This window comes from Chanodichthys erythropterus, chromosome 19, assembly GCF_024489055.1.
Source record: "Chanodichthys erythropterus isolate Z2021 chromosome 19, ASM2448905v1, whole genome shotgun sequence".
In the NCBI taxonomy this organism is placed as follows: Eukaryota; Metazoa; Chordata; class Actinopteri; order Cypriniformes; family Xenocyprididae; genus Chanodichthys; species Chanodichthys erythropterus.
Window position 1 is genome coordinate 16479328 of NC_090239.1, and position 16663 is coordinate 16495990.

The 16663-nt window shown below is 35.1% G+C and overlaps 1 protein-coding gene across 1 annotated transcript in view; it reads right to left on the reverse strand.

Moving 5' to 3' along the window:
* The window catches only part of svila (supervillin a), a 79300-nt gene extending 67079 nt beyond the window's left edge, over positions 1–12221 (reverse strand). Inside the window, exon 1 of the mRNA XM_067369730.1 lies at positions 12066–12221. The gene's annotated coding sequence lies outside the window, so the exon portion shown is untranslated. The remainder of the gene's footprint in view (positions 1–12065) is intronic.
* Between the last annotated feature and the right edge of the window lie 4442 nt (positions 12222–16663).

A 16663-nucleotide genomic window follows, 5' to 3' on the forward strand; every position in this document is an offset into this window, starting at 1 on the left:
AGAGGGATCTCTGGAGTTAACGTGATGACAGTGTGCAGGACAGTCTAGGTGTCAGCTTGAGATAAAACAGATCATGGCTGTTTAAGATTACTGCATTCTGTAAGAGTGAGGAGTAACAAGGGATAGCAAAAGAGTGTTTGAGAGTTAGAGATATCACACAAATAACACAAAAAAAAAACAATGAATATGGCTGAAATACTCACCTGTGCTGAGCTCCTAAAAGAATCCAGAGCTCCACCTAGTGCCGCTTCTCAAACCCTCACACATACACATGCAAATTCACAATATTTTTCTTCTCTTTTTCCTTATTGTCCTCACTTATGCAATTAGGTCAAGTAAACAATTCATCAGTAACCTTTGAGGAAAGTTAACTTTGGACTGAATTAGTCAACAGCCTCTCCAGAAACTACTTGAACTGTCTGCTTGCAAAATAAAAACTTCCATTTGGGGACATAATTTTTCATAATATACCTTTTCTTTTTTTTTAAATAAAACTGATAATGACTTAATTCAGACCTAATTCATTCCACTTTCAGTCCAGTTACTATAGTGTCTTTACATGCTGTACCCATAAACCAGTAAATAATAATAATAATACTCTCAAACCACTGCTAAATCCACTGAATAAATCAATACATAATCAATTGTGTGCACACAAACATTAATCATCACTATGAAATCAACAGGTAATTCTGCTTTATGTTCTTGGCTCAAGAAAGCAGGACACTCTCACACAATTCAAATTACTAATGTTCATGTATTTTTGCAGGCAACCTTGGAGCCATGAATAAACATTTCTCTGGCACTAGAAGAAAAAAATTAAATATAGGATTACGCAAAGCACGTTTGGCTGAAAATGCATATTTATAGGGAAGCGGGAACAATTACGAGTTAAACTCCAACAAACAAAAACAAATGCTTACATAGGCCTCATTAAAATGGGTAAACCCATATGAAGCTCTATAACATGCAACTCCTCGCTGAAACGTTTAACAAAATAAGAAACAACGATAAACAGCACAAGACAAAAATTTCTAGATAAGCATTATGTGCACAAAATCTTATCAAGATAAGCAAAAATATGACGGCAGGGAAACAAAAAGAAAGGAAAGATAGATACTTGAACCTACGAGCACTTTACCTCTCCACATGCTCTCTCGCTTTAGCATTTCTCTTTTTGCACATGGACACCAGAGTGAAACCTAGGATCAGAGACGATCCATCCTACAAAGACTGTAGTCACTGTAGAGACAGGCATTCCAAATGGGATGGTCTGGGAAGGACAAGACAGCCCAGTGAACTGAGACACACGTGACAGGACAATGTGCCCAAACCATGATGTGGTTTCTCACCATGCAGAGCAGCTTTGATAGCACAGAGTGCTTTTGTTATAGGTTAACTCTTTATGACCGGTAAGATGCAAGAGAGTTTTAGGGCAGCAGGCAGAAAACAGACATCGAACCTTGCCAAAGCTACAACGGCTGGCCCAAACCAGGGGCACAAAGGGACAACAAAAAGCTGGCCAATTCATCAAGAACTCAAATGAATGGAGATAACAGTTCATTAGTGCTGCAATGTGGATAGAGGCACAAATCATCATGAAAAACTTTTAATGAGGGTAACAACTGGGTCACGGAAGAAAAACATTTCGTATTAAATATCATGGAACGATGCCAGCTGGTCCATCTGGCAAGACACACAATCAGTGTAGCCTCTTTATTTGTTAGGACATCTGCATCTTCCTGTGAAACTGAAATCTCAGTTCTTGCCAAAAACAACCAGATCTAATCTGTGAACAAGCCTGATGCTTATTAATAACAAACATAGAAGGACGTTAAACTGTATTGTTTTAAATGTACTGTAGAGTAATCAAATGAAATTGGGAAAGATTTTATAGGAAAATGTTATTATAGGCATAACAGATGGATAGAGGAAAAAGATTAAAATGACCAATTATATTACAAATGTCCATCTGCTGTATCTGGGCAAAGCTGAGTCTTTTGAATTGATGAGAACACATTCTTGAGAAAATAATTATCTACAAATATATGTTTTTAGCATGACTGACTGACAGGTACTGTTGTAGACAATCATTAGACTACAATAATAAACATTTTAAATGCATTATATTTTAAATTAATAATCTATGTAATTTAAGATCATGTAATAATTTAATTTAGCTTAACTAATATGAATTGCTTTTTGTGAAATTATTACAACAAAAATAATAAGTTAATTTACCTATGAACATCATTGTTTTTTTGTTTGTTTTTTGTTGAATACAAAATAGTAAATTTCTGTTTTGGGGTGATATTTTGAGAACAAGCATTTATCAGCTGCCCCACATAAAAAAAAGATAAATAAAATAATCACATGAAGTGCAAATATTGGTACTAAACTAATTATAATTAGTGCCAAAATACCAATTTCTATTGATTAAACAAGATTGTTTGATTTTATCACAAGTCACAACAGTCACATCATATGACAATTTCGAGGTTTAGCCATTAAAATGTAAGAAATAAACACAAAAAGTAGTATTATATCCGTTTATATAAGTTATTATCCCCCTTGTAAGGGAATATAAAGTTTTTTCCCACCCACAAATGTTTCATGCTTAAATGTTGTCTATTTCTAGCTTAAGACAGGTAAATTATATACAGCTTGACTTTATTATATGCACAGCAGGGGGAGAGTAAACAAATACAGTTAAATGTGGCATCACTGAGTATCTCTGTGAATGCTTTTCAAAAGGCCAACCATTAGCAACAGACTAACAACAGAACAGGAACGGATAATGAAAAAGTGCGAGAAAGACATTTGTATCCAACCGCCCTCTTTCCATGTCTCTCCTCAGGCAATTTTTCTATCTCCGCTACTCCATCCGTCAAATGAAACTTGGAGACTTATCTCTCCATTACTGCATTATCTGACAGACATATTGTGCAAAGATAATGCCTAATCTTTTGATAAGCATTACTGGCAGAAAAGACAGTGGTCTCATAAAACTGTAAAGTGTCCAATTTCCTGTGCACACATTAAGAAAAGTGCCTTATTTCCTTTATTCTTTTGAGCTACTCTAGCATCACTAGTAAACTGAAGTCAACATGATTCCAATGTTTTACCAAATTATAGTGTTCTGACTTGTATGTTGAGGACAGTTAGAGAACTCAAACATAGTGGGGTCTGAAAGTCAGAGACCATGTTGAACACTTTTGAAGCTATGTAATGAAAAACTGTAAAAAGAATACAATAGAAGCATTTTCACTAATGTGTACTTTTTCTAAAAGTCTGAGACACTATTTACATAACTACATAATTTACATGTACATTTTTTTTTCATACATAGTATGATAGTATATACAAACTTTAATATGGAAACTATGCAAAGCTTTATGCAGAAGCCCCTAGAGACAACACTCGTTTCTGCATAAAGTGTCAAATAGCAAGAATGGAATCAAGGAACTTGTTTCCAGTAAAAGTATATTTACTGCATAACAAAACTGAAAGTACACTATAGGGGTCACTGACAAATAAAGAGCTTTAAAACAGCTCAACAGCTTTAAAACTACACTGATATTTATACAGTTTGTTTAAATGAAAGGTTTCAAACATAAAATGATGACATAGTATTTTATTTTGAATTTCTTCTTATTAAAAGACGCAGGTAGTGGAATGGGGAAAAATAAACACAAGGTCTCGACTCTGGAGACATGCTTTTTAAAAGCATCTTTGGATGATATTATGCACTGTAGATGATGATAACTTCAAACTCTTTGCAATTTTTCTCTGAGAAACTCCTTTCTGATATTGCTCCACTATTTTTCGCCACAGCACTGGGAGAATTGGTGATCCTCTGTCCATATTGACTTCTGAGAGACACTGCCACTCTGAGAGGCTCTTTTTATACCCAACCATGTTGCCAATTGACCTAATAAGTTGAAAATTGGTCCTCCAGCTGTTCCTTATATGTACATTTAACTTTTCCGGCCTCTTATTGCTACCTGTCCCAACTTTTTTGGAATGTGCAGCTCTCATGAAATCCAAAATGAGCCAATATCTGGCATGACATTTCAAAATGTCTCACTTTCAACATTTCATATGTTATCTATATTCTATTGTGAATAAAATATAAGTTTATGAAATTCGTAAATTATTGCATTACTTTTTTATTCACAATTTGTACAGTGTCCCAACTTTTTTGGAATCGAGTTTGTAAAAAAAAAAAAAAAAAAAAAAAAAAAGAATGTTGAAGAGAAAGATTTTAAACACGATGGGGTGGTTCTCTGTTAGCTAGCCTATATAACACGCAAATTAACATGCACTAACTTGGGTGGAGGTCTGATCTCCCTCCAGATCTGGCTTTTTGCACTCTTACGAAGAAAATTCTGAGGGGAGACTTAATTGAAAAATCATGTTCGCTCTCTTTCTCTCGCTCAACCACAGTCTGAACCCATAACCTTTGCAAAAAACTGCCTCCTTTTTTCCCTCTATGACATCCACTGTGCTTTTGTTTAGTGCCATTTGCACAGGCAATAGTTTGCAGCTGATAAGGCTGTATAAATCATATCACCAACTCCTGATCTATCCGACATATCAATATAGAGTTGCATTTAGAGTTCATTTAGAGTGCAATTCATCCGCAACAAAGCATTAAGGAGAAATACGATGTTTGTCCAAAGCATGTTAGTATTTTTCTGAAGTGTGTCCTCATGACATGCAGGGATTGCTATAGATAACCTCAGGTGCATCGCTTGGATCAATCTCCACTTAAAACAATACCAATAAAAGTTCTCATTCTCATTTTGTGTTTCTTGGCTAACTGATTTCATTGGCATCATTTACTTCAAGCTACAATAAGTTACAGAAACAAAAAACATCCATGTAAAAGTTACGCTAATAAAATTACTCCTGACTATCTGCCAAAGTCGAACGATTTCACTGTGAGCAAAAGAAAGGCTAAACTATCCAGCCAGGAAAAAATTGACACAACTGTGCCTGCATATTCCACATTAAGAAACTAACCAAATGCAATTTACGAACCACACATAGTTTAACAACTGTCTGGAGTTGTTAACTTCCATCAAGTGGGCACCAATGTTTTAAACAAATGCAATTACATAGATTTAAACCTCCTCAAAGCATCTCAAATCAAATAAGCAAGCATTCAAATAGCTGACAGTGCATATAAACAATCAACCTAAAAGCACTACTGTCTCTAAATGAAGTCACAATGGCAGCAAAAGGAATAAGTGGATTGGAAAACAAAGATATGACCCTTCCTAACCTCTAAACGGATGTGCTTTTTCTGATGTGACCCATTTACACAAACACATACATGAGCAAGCAAATTACTCAAGAACATTAACAGTTGTGGCCCCCATTAGAGGACAATGTCTTCATTAGGCCTTAGAGACAGACTGTTTTTCCCAGCATACTCTGAGATTCACATGGCCCACTGCCACAGAACATCCTGAGTGATCAACACATCTGGAATCCTCATGTGAGCACTAAGTATACGTTTTTTAACTACGTGTTTCTGGGCAGAAGGTATGTCAGTGTGTAAATATGGTGCTAACTAAGTCTGTCTATGGTCAAGGAGCTCATGTGTTTGTGTGTGTTTATACTTTGCTGTGAGAAGCTTTAAAGGGGTCATATCATGAGGAATCAGATTTCTCTTGAACATTCCAGGAAGAGTTAAATGTACTATGAAAACATACTAACTTTAAAAGCTCAAAACTTCCTCCCTTTTGGAAAAAAGAGACCATTTATTGAAATTAAGCTGCATGTCTTCTGCTACTTCTTTAACTTTTAAATGTCAAACAAATGAACACTGGAAATAGTATTCAGAAGCACGACCTGCCCAAAGACATTGATATTATATGGAGAAAGTTGGATAAATATCATTATTCCCAACACCAAATACATACTGCTCTACCTTCTGAAGAATTACAGAATCATTTTTAACAAGATCCCTGATCAAATTCCCAAAGGTTATGTTCAGGCAAAAACTTTTAATGGAGAAACCAAAGACAAAGACATACACACCAAGCTTCAGTACAAGCAAAATGCAAAAGCCAGGTGCTTGTGCTACAGTTCATACGGTTTCACAATCTTTTCTCAAGAGTGAGGTCCACGCCTCAGGATCCCCAGCTGCTCCTCATCCCAGTGCAGGGGGGAGATTTGAGGCCCCACACCGGTTCACTCTGCCTTTAAACCCCAGTGCTGGGTCTATAACAATGATGTCAGCCTCTGTGCTTATGCAACAGGGTCAACCATTACTCAGAAAGAAAGCAGGAGGGTCTACAGAGAAGTTCTGGTATAACACTAAAACTCTGTAAAGGAAAGCTCGGGGGCACTAGAAAGGGAACATCAAGCACTTTTCTCATTAAATGTTCTCATTTTTGATTATAGAAAGACCAATTGTATCTGTAACTTTATATGAGCCTGTTATGTTTATATAATATTCTAGGCAAACTTAAAGGAAATATTTATTTACATTGTCTCATTTTACTCAAGAGGTTTTCAAACTGGGGTCCAGGGGGCCCCAGGGGGCTGCAAGGAAGTGAAAGGGTCAAGTCTAGAGAAAAACTGGGATTTTTTTTTTTTTTTTCAAAAATAAATAATAAAATTAAAATAAGTAAATAAATTAGATTCAAATAAAAAAAAAAGTTATTAAAAAAATAATAATAATAAAATTAAACATTACTATAATGAGAAGGAAAAATATATAATAATTTGACTTAATAGATACAAATTTTAGAAATATAATATTAATTTTTCAGTGTATAAATTTCGTGTTTGTACAAGATGTCTTAAATTTTAGGTTGGGGGTCCGTCACACAAGGATTGCTCCTCAGAGACATTGTAACGTTGTAGGGTTACTTCAATAGTAATATTTAAAAAGGAGAGATGAACACAATGACACAAAGAACTCAATGTTGTATGTACTGTCTTCCTGGCATATGCTAAAAACAATGAATGCCTTTGTGAAGGAAATCACAATATTAATCAAGGGTAACACAAGAAGTACTGTTGGTGAAATGAAAACAATAGTCTCACTGGGCGTTGTGGTGCTCTGGTGCTCTCTCTCCTTGTGCAGGCCGGAGCAGGACTACAGCCTCGATTATCTTGTTCTGATTTTTATTCTGATTAATAAGTAAGGTTTTGACGGTTATGTCTGGTGAATGATGGGCACGGGTGTTACTGTGCCAACATTGACACATGGTCATACCCCCCTTAAGCAGACATATGGTCTGAGAAGTGTGTGTGATCTGAAAACTGATGTATTACTGCATTTTCACATGCAAAATTTTTATTAAGAGTTTTATTTTTAAGCCATATATTCACAAGTACAATAAAACAGTTTTGTAAAACTTTTCAGGTGCAACTGTTAATTTAAAACAAAGAAGTGAAAAAGGAAAGTCAGATAACAACTAAAATAACATTACGGTACCATTTCAGTAATTGAGCAATATTAATTTCATTTTTCATTATCATTCAATCAGGGATTTTGTAAAAGTAAAAATAATTATATATTGTATATTGTAATGTTATATATAGTGTATGTTAGTGAATAAATACATATATTCGCATGAAATACTTGTATGCCTTAATGGTCTCTGGTAGAACTTTTGTTTGACGTGTCTGGGTTCTAATCTGCCTTCGTATAGGTTTTTTTCTCATTAAAACCAAAGATGTTCATCAGTGACTGTGTATCAAGAGCATGGACATGTTTGTCTGCATTTTATTTTGTGATTTCACCCCAGAAGGAATAGAGAGTCTCCACAATGTCGTTAAGTGATAGATTGAAGTGCTCATCTGTGTGAAGCCTGTGCATGAGTGCCACTGATAACAGCAACGAACGGTCAGCGTGATTTCACCTCTTATTAACAAACAAACAAAATGAATACCCTGCTAGTCAACTGGAGATCCATGCCGCGAGATGTTTCAAAAGGTTGTGCTCGTGGGGAAAATATCGACCCTGGCAAAAAAGAGGTAGGGACATGTCCCACCCATAAATTACGCCTGTGATCATAACGTGTTCATTCGTTGGCCGAAGGAGAACTGGCCCCAGACTGGTTTCTCCCAAGATTTTTTCCTCCATTCTATAACTGATGAGAGTTTTGGTTCCTTGCCACTGTTGCTTCTGCATGGCTTGCTTAGTTTGGGAAAATTCATATTCAACAATATTATTAATTTGACTGCACTGACACTATTGGATGAGAACTGAACTGAGCTGGATGATGACATCAATGTTTTCTGCAGAACTGCTTTATAGATTAAATTAATTTAATAATTGATGATCTTTACAGCGGAACTGAATCAACACTGAAATGACTTCAGCTGAACAATGACACTTTTCTTTTAGAGCTGCTGTACAGCTGAAATAAACTCTTTGCATCACTGAGTCATTTTCCTGTTATCTCTATAAAGCTGCTTTAAAACAATCTGTATTGTATAAAGCACTATATAAATAAAGGTGACTTGACTTGAAATAAAGATGAAATGTAATATAATATAATATAATTTATCAAACAAAAACTACATTTTGATATCTTGCCTTGGCAACTAACTGAAATAAGCTGAAGCACTAACATTTGAACTATAAAACAAACTAAATCTGAAATAAAAATAAGTTGCATCTACAAAAATTACTAATATAAAAACAAAACATAAATTATATAAAAATACACAAATAAAATTTGAAAATATTATTTAAATGTTATTAAACAAATAATGTAATCTTTAATTTAATCTATAGCAAGTCTCAAAATATTTTTTTTTTAATACTGTACTTTATAATGTTAAATTAACTTTTAATATTTAAAATCACTTTTATACAATCAAAGTCTGGTTTGCTGGGCCTCTAATTCAAAGACAATTAAAAAGTGAACCACTTAATACAAATTATAGTTTTAAAATGATTTGAAGCAGAAAAGGAATGAGCTTTGAGCAGAGCATATAGAGTCCAGTCCAAAAGTTTGGAACCACTAAGATTTTTAATGTTTTTAAAATAAGTTTCGTCTGCTCACCAAGGCTACATTTATTTAATTAAAAATACAGTAAAAACAGTAATATTGTGAAATATTATTACAATTTAAAATAACTGTGTACTATTTAAATATATTTGACAAAGTAATTTTTTCCTGAGATGCAAAGCTGAATTACTCCAGTCTTCAGTGTCACATGATCCTTCAGAAATCATTCTTATATGCTGATTTGCTGCTCAATAAACATTTATAATTATTTTCAATGTTGAAAACAGTTGTGTACTTTTTTTTTCAGGATTCCTTGATGAATATAAAGTTCAAAAGAACAGCATTTATCTGAAATACAAAGCTTCTGTAGCATTATACACTACCGTTCAAAAGTTTGGGGTCACTAAGAATTTTTATTTTTATGAAAAGAAATTAATACTTTTATTCAGCAAGGATGCATTAAATCAATCAAAAGTGGCAGTAAAGACATTTATAATGTTACAAAAGATTAGATTTCAGATAAACACTGTTCTTTTGAACTTTCTATTCATCAAATAATCCTGAAAAAAAATATTGTACACAAATATTTTGTACAATTGTACATTAAATGTTTCTTGAGCAGCAGATCAGCATATTAGAATGATTTCTGAAGGATCATGTGACACTGAAGACTGGAGTAATGATGCTGAAAATTCAGCTTTGCATCACAGGAATAAATTACTTTGTGATATATATATTTAAATAGAAAACAGTTATTTTAAATTGTAATAATATTTAACAATATTACTGTACTGTATTTTTAATTAAATAAATGTAGCTTTGGTGAGCAGACGAAACTTCTTTTAAAAACATTAAAAATCTTAGTGGTTCCAAACTTTTGGACTGTACTGTACATTACAACAGTCACCTGACTCAAGGCCCACAGAAGTAAAGTGAGGTTAACCATAAGCTTAATGGACTAGACATCCTGTTCTGTAATCCACATCATGCTCCTTCCACTGGATGATTTTGCAGAAATATGACAGCCTATGGAAAGACAGCTTTGTTATGAAACATAAGAGCTATGATAAGTCACAAGGCAAAGCTCGCCTGATCATTATTGTGATGAAAACAAATATGGATGGACAGCAGCATGATCCTTTGACTCTAGTTTGGAGAATGAGATCTGCTCATTCCTGCTGGAGAAAACCTTTGCACTTGTCTTATTAAAACACATATTTTGAAAAAGACAAGACTAGGAATGATCACAGATCTTAAGATAAAAGCATATATTTGCATATATATTGCATATATAACCATTTTAGCCTACTTTCTCCCTGATGGTGAGACGGACATTTCAGTAAGCATCTTTAAAGTATAAAACAGACCTACATTATTAGGCCAATTCTCTTTGTTTCAATCTACACCCGTGTCTAAGCCCTTCATTTTCCTCACTTTCTCTCTGGTTGAAGATCTATGCTAATAGCTGCCAGCATTACAAAATCCATTAAACTCAGATTTTAAAGGCCAAGCAGGAAATCGTTAAGACTCAGGAGGGCTTCCAAATGCAACCCATACAGACACACCCTGAATACAAGTAAGGGGAACTGACTGCTCTTATTATTGCTGTGCCATTGTCCTAAATCTTTAACCTGCCTACTAAAACAAATAGAGAAGGCAAATTAATGAGCTTGAGTTTATTTCTTTTTCCCTGCATAAATGCAAAACAAGTTTACATAATTCAAAAGAGATTATATACTTGCATTTATTACCGTTTGGTTTACAGTAAGGGCTCTTTGGCTTGGGCGGATCACTATCACAAATGTAATTTATCAACCATATGCATTGAGGTCAACATCTAATAAAATCTATGTGATAAAAAAGAAATGTAACTTTAAGGAACTTGGCTTGTTTAGATGATTTAAAAAAAAAAGTAAATAAAACTTGAAGGTATATAAGGTAAAGTGTATCTTATGTCCTTGTAAGTGTTCGACTTTTATTGATTTCTTTTTTCTTTTTTTAAAATACAAATATTGGTCTCTAAAACTGCTAACCTAATTCTAAACTGATTATCTAAATTATGTTTAAAATAGTTTTAGATGTTCTATAGCATTTCACAGCCAAAACACCTTCCCATAACTAATTCAGGCCAACTACCCACATTTAAAATAGTTGTTTCTGGCAGAACTAAATAGAAAAGGGAAGCACAAAAGTCACAAGGCTGCATCACTGGTGGTGTTATACTATATTAGATCAATGCAAATGAGACTGGATCATAAAAAAAATTCCAGTGCGGTGCAACAAAGACTGGTATTGTTTTGTTCCTGCGTGCTGACTGTATGTACACAGAGCTGTGTAAAAAGACTCTTAAACTACAAATACTTTTACTTTCCATCACATCATAAGAGCATCAGCCATCAGGTGTCATGTTCATTTCTCTGCTTTTGAGAACTGCATCTCCCCAGGAGCGCGCTTCATGACCGCGCACCCCAGCTGGGAAACATGTAGTGTATCAAGTAACGGGAGCGACCCTTCCTTTAACCACAATGAAGGACAAACAGACAAACACTGGGTACGCTTTACGTGGCGCTTCGTAACCTCACCCTATACCTACCTCACGGATACACTTATATGTTATTACTTCAGTTCGGTTCACAGTCTATTTTGCACACTTTTCACGTGTGAACACAACTATCATTCAATTACTGGCGTACGGGAGCGCGCATCCTGTCCGCTGTTTTATTTAAGAAACCTTGGTGTGACTCCTGAAACAATTACAGTATTACAGGCGTACTGTTGAACTGTCTTCACTTAAAGGAAGACTAAATAAATACATAATACAATAAGTTACCCATTTTTCAAAAATACTTCTCTCGGAGACCGCTTAACAAACTGACAAAAACAAAACACCAACAGGTTTGAGGAGAAACAGCTTTGGCTCATTACCACTATTTATTAATTACTCAAGAGTATTTAAACACAAACCTATTTATGTTTTGTTTGTTGTTCTGGTAATTGCTAAAAAACAAGACAAAATTCACTTGGGGAATTGCGCACAAGCGAAATCCAACGAAATGTTTGCAAACAATTAATTTAACAACTTACCCAGGGGGGACTCGTTATTGATGTTTAGAAGTTATTTCCAAACTGTGGTTCGTTCGTACAGAAGCGTCATCAAAGAATATCTCAACAAACATATCTTGACAAACGAATGAGTTGCCTGAGAGCAGGAAAACCGCGCGCGACCCTCTGTCATTCACGCTCGCTAGAGCGCGCCTCGAACTTGCATTTGTCCTCAGCAGCAGCTTCCGGGCGACGTGAGCTTAATCTTAAAGGCATAGTTGATCCACCAAAAAAAGAAAAACCTGTCATAATTTGAACACCAGACCTGTATGGCTTTGTTCGTTCTGCAGAACACTACAAAATGTTAGGGACTTGCATCTTTGTTCCATACAGTGAAACTGAACAAACGGTTACTGAGGTGACTCATTCTTTCTAACATCTCTGTTTTTGTTGGTTTTCTGGAGTGGAAAAACATGAGGGTGAATAAATGATATAGCCAACATTTATTAAAGTGAAAGTTTACATTGGAAATCATGACAGACATAGCAACTGTTCCCTTATCATCAGCCTTTCCATTTTTCTTTATTTTGAATGAATATACTAACTGTCAGATGCATCATTGTGGTTTGCAACCAAATTCCCTACAACACAACTTCAACTACAGCAATAAAGACATCGTTGTATTCAGAGAGCTGAAGTTTGAAAAGACAATGATCGTTGGTTGGCGGACAACATGAATTGAAACAGCATGCCAGCATAACAAATTAGAAACAGGGAAAGCATGTGGTTACCAAGTATGAGACAATGGACCCAAAAGAGCTGAGACTTACTGGAGCCTTTCCAACATTGGTTACTTGTCATTCACTAGACCTGGAAACTTCACAGTGCATTGATTCCAAGAACAGTCCCTCTGGATGTCAATGGTGTTAAATCTGTCCATTCAGTTTATGAGTTAAACATCTGTTGGATCAAATTCTCATAACAAATTGTCAAGTTTTTCCTCAATATCAGTCCAATGTATTCTCTATTAGTAACTGAAGGCACAATATGTACATTTTTGCCGCTAGAGATCGCTTATTCAAGACAAAGCCGTAGCTTGATGATGCCTTGTTTTTGCGGAATCATGGGAGGTGTTGTCTTCACGTCTGGTGGAAAAGAATCGGGATGGACTCATGTTCAGAAATCATGTTCATGGATGAGATTATTAATGTTACTGTAGTATGAAGCAGAGCAGGGTTGAGTGCTGTGCGAGCAGAAATGAGGCAGCTGAGGCGATTGAGAGACGAGCAGCAGAACTTTTATTATGCCAAATGGCCGCTTCCGCTTCTTCCGGTCAAGCTTATGTGGGGTAAAGCAGTGCTGTTTTATCATAGATACATTTGAGTGTGTTGAAAGTTGTTATAATGCTACTCTGCGTTCACTCAGGAGCCACTATGAGACACTTAATGCAGTAAACTAGATCGATATTAGGCATGGTAAAACATGGTAAATCAAGGAAACATGATTAAAACAATAAGACTCATGTGTTGAGCTATGTAACATGATTAGTTTTATGTCAGTGAATGTATCCATCCAAACAGTTGCTCATCTGTCTAATAAAACACATAATATATTAAAGTGTTTCCATGGTTTCTACAAAATAAAACCAGAAACCGAGGGTAACGCGGGTATGATGTCATCGATAGGCGACGCACGGACAAAATCTTAATTTACTGTAATTATGAAGTATACATATGAGACATGTGATTTCACTAATATAAGAACCACTTCAATCCTCTTTGTGTGGAAAAACAAAATTCTGCTGTAGAACACTGTGAATAGACGTCTGTGAACCGTCATTTTACATGCAGCAGGGAAATTTGATTACAAATCCATTTGGAATTTTGATATGTAGGAAACAGATGTGACCTGCATCTGCATCGAACTTGTTCTTTATATCTTAATATTGCATTTCAAGACTCATGCAAAGCATGCAGACTAGCAGGAAAATTGTGCATAAATGTGAAGTAATTTTCTGTTCTAATCAGTGTTGTTAATAACTAAAACTACTAAAACATTATTATTGAAAATTTGAAATTATTAATTATAGTAAAGCTGAAATAAAATAAAACATAAAGAACATAAACTTATAAACACAAATTACGAATTTGAAATAAGTTTAAGTTGAAGCACTAAAATTACTACAACTAAAACTGAAATAAAAATGACTGAAAATATAAAAATAAAAGCTAATTCAAAATATTAATAAATTATAGAATAATAACACTGTTTCTAATATTCTTATGAGCAGACAATGAAACAGTAGGTTGAAATTAAGTAAACAAAACACATTAATGAAATCACAACCTTTTGATTTAAAAAAAAAATAATAATAATAAGGATGTGTAAGGTCAGTTGTTTTTCAGCCAAGGACTGATCAACAATGCTCTTTTGACTGAGGCTGTTGTGATGCCACCAGTGTACCGTGGTGGTCAAAGAGGTTCTGTTCATTGGTTACAGCTCATATCCTCAGTGTCTGATAAAGAGGCATGTGAATGAAGTAAATGGACAGGCTATAAGACAAACAAATAGAGAATCTGTGTCAGTTAGACTGACTGTAACCACAATGCATCATCTTTATATAACCCCCACTCTAAAAGTTTATAAGCCTTCCATTTGGTATAAACCAGTTGTTGTAACTCTTTCAAACTTTTTCATATTTAAACTTGCACACAAAGCAAACTCTTTCACAAGAACACATAATTGTTTTCATTCAGAGCAAAGAAACAATGCATAATTGCATCACACACATTTTCACTAAATCATTATTATTTCAGTTTCAGCAGTAGTGTAAAAGCCTGAAAGAAAATTACCCAGTTTAAGATTATAACAAGCAAATGTTATGATGAGGAGGACGCTATCAAACAGGGTCAGCTGTGTTAATTATACAGCGGAAGACCTCTTTATCCTGGCCTCTGTGGATCTCAGTTATGAGACAATTTCAGTTTCTGTATGTGGAGACTGTGACAAACTTCCAACTCTGACACCAAACAATATGTTAATATAGTTTGATAAAGAATTCATTAAGCAGCTAATTTGTCATATTTAAGTTTTAGTGCCTCAAAAGATGTTATGATATTCCTAAGGCGTAGATAAAGTCAACAAATATCAGGTCTTATTACCTACATGTTTCTCATAAAAACAACGCTACAGCCAGATATTCTACTTTGAAAATGTGCGTTCCGTGTCGGAATGTCTTTGTTTTGGTCTGTGCGAAACCAGTTTATCCAATAGTATTTCGACATCACAGGTTGCCAGTTGGCGCGTATTGCAGTAATGGAAACCAGCAAACAAACTGGGTCAGAGAATCGCAGATTCTAACCCAACCTAAAAAGCCTCTGCTGCATCCATCTAAAAATCTTAAATGCATATCGCGGGTCTTTAGTGACCCGGGACGTCATTCACTACCCTCCTCCTCGTTCATTTTTTGAAGTTAGACATCAACCTTCTTGGTATTCCTCAATCAATTCATTATAAAGAATATAACAAGAAAAAAAATCATAAAATTATAAAAGAATGCCTATTTTTGTATTCATTTTTTGTAAAAAATTGTATAGGGTCGCAAACGACCCGAGGTGTGTATGAGTGTACATATATTTTTTCTGCACAACAATAATTAAATCTTAGATGACGGAATACGTGCAATTCACCTTTATTCCACAAGGTGGCGATGTCTGATACACAATGCTGAAGTGACGACTCATTTAGAAAGAAAACAAAATAAGAGGAACATGAAATGGCTCAGCGATTTACTGCAGAACAAGTACTGAACGCAATCAAATATGACTAACTGTCACTGGATGGATCTGGTGAAGCTGTTAGCGATCGAAATATTGATTTTGAAGATGTTGAAAATTATACAGTTCTGAGAATATGTTTGAGATTGCGAATGGGCTCATATTCGTGACCTCAAACATAAAACTAGCCCATTATTTGCTGAATTTACTGGGAAATGAGGTCTGACGAGGACAGTGATGATGGCATAAAACATCTGCTCAAACGGAGCCCTTTCAAGCTCTAAAAGGTAACAAAATATGATTTATTTTATTCTTCTGTAATTGTTGCTGTAATATCAAAGGAGATTTATATTATCGTGACAGGCAGAGATCCTTCCGTGTTAATTATAGATCTGGGTCGATAAAGACACAAATATGTAAGAATGATTGGCGAAACAGTCATGCATTTAAGTGATATTAAAACACAAATAAATCAACTCATCAGCTTACAGTGTGTAAGTCTCCTCAGCTTTCATTGTCAATTGCGCTCTTGATTGTTGTTGCGTGTCCTTGGCCACCCGCGCCTTTGAACAAGGGGGCGGGGCAAACAATATTTTACATTTGGACTACGTATTTCGACCACTGGGTGTCATTCCTACATAGAGCCACTTTAAATGAATAAATAAATTAATCAATCGATTGACTGATTGATTGATCAGTACAGATCGGCAGAAAAAAATCCAAGCAACAGTGAAAGCATGAATGCTGTAGACTGCGAGCAACATGTGCAGAATAAAAATGACAAATATTAATTATTCAATAGCTTTTTCCACTGTGATAATCATAGTAATGGCCACTTGAACACAACACTCTGTACAGCCCAAG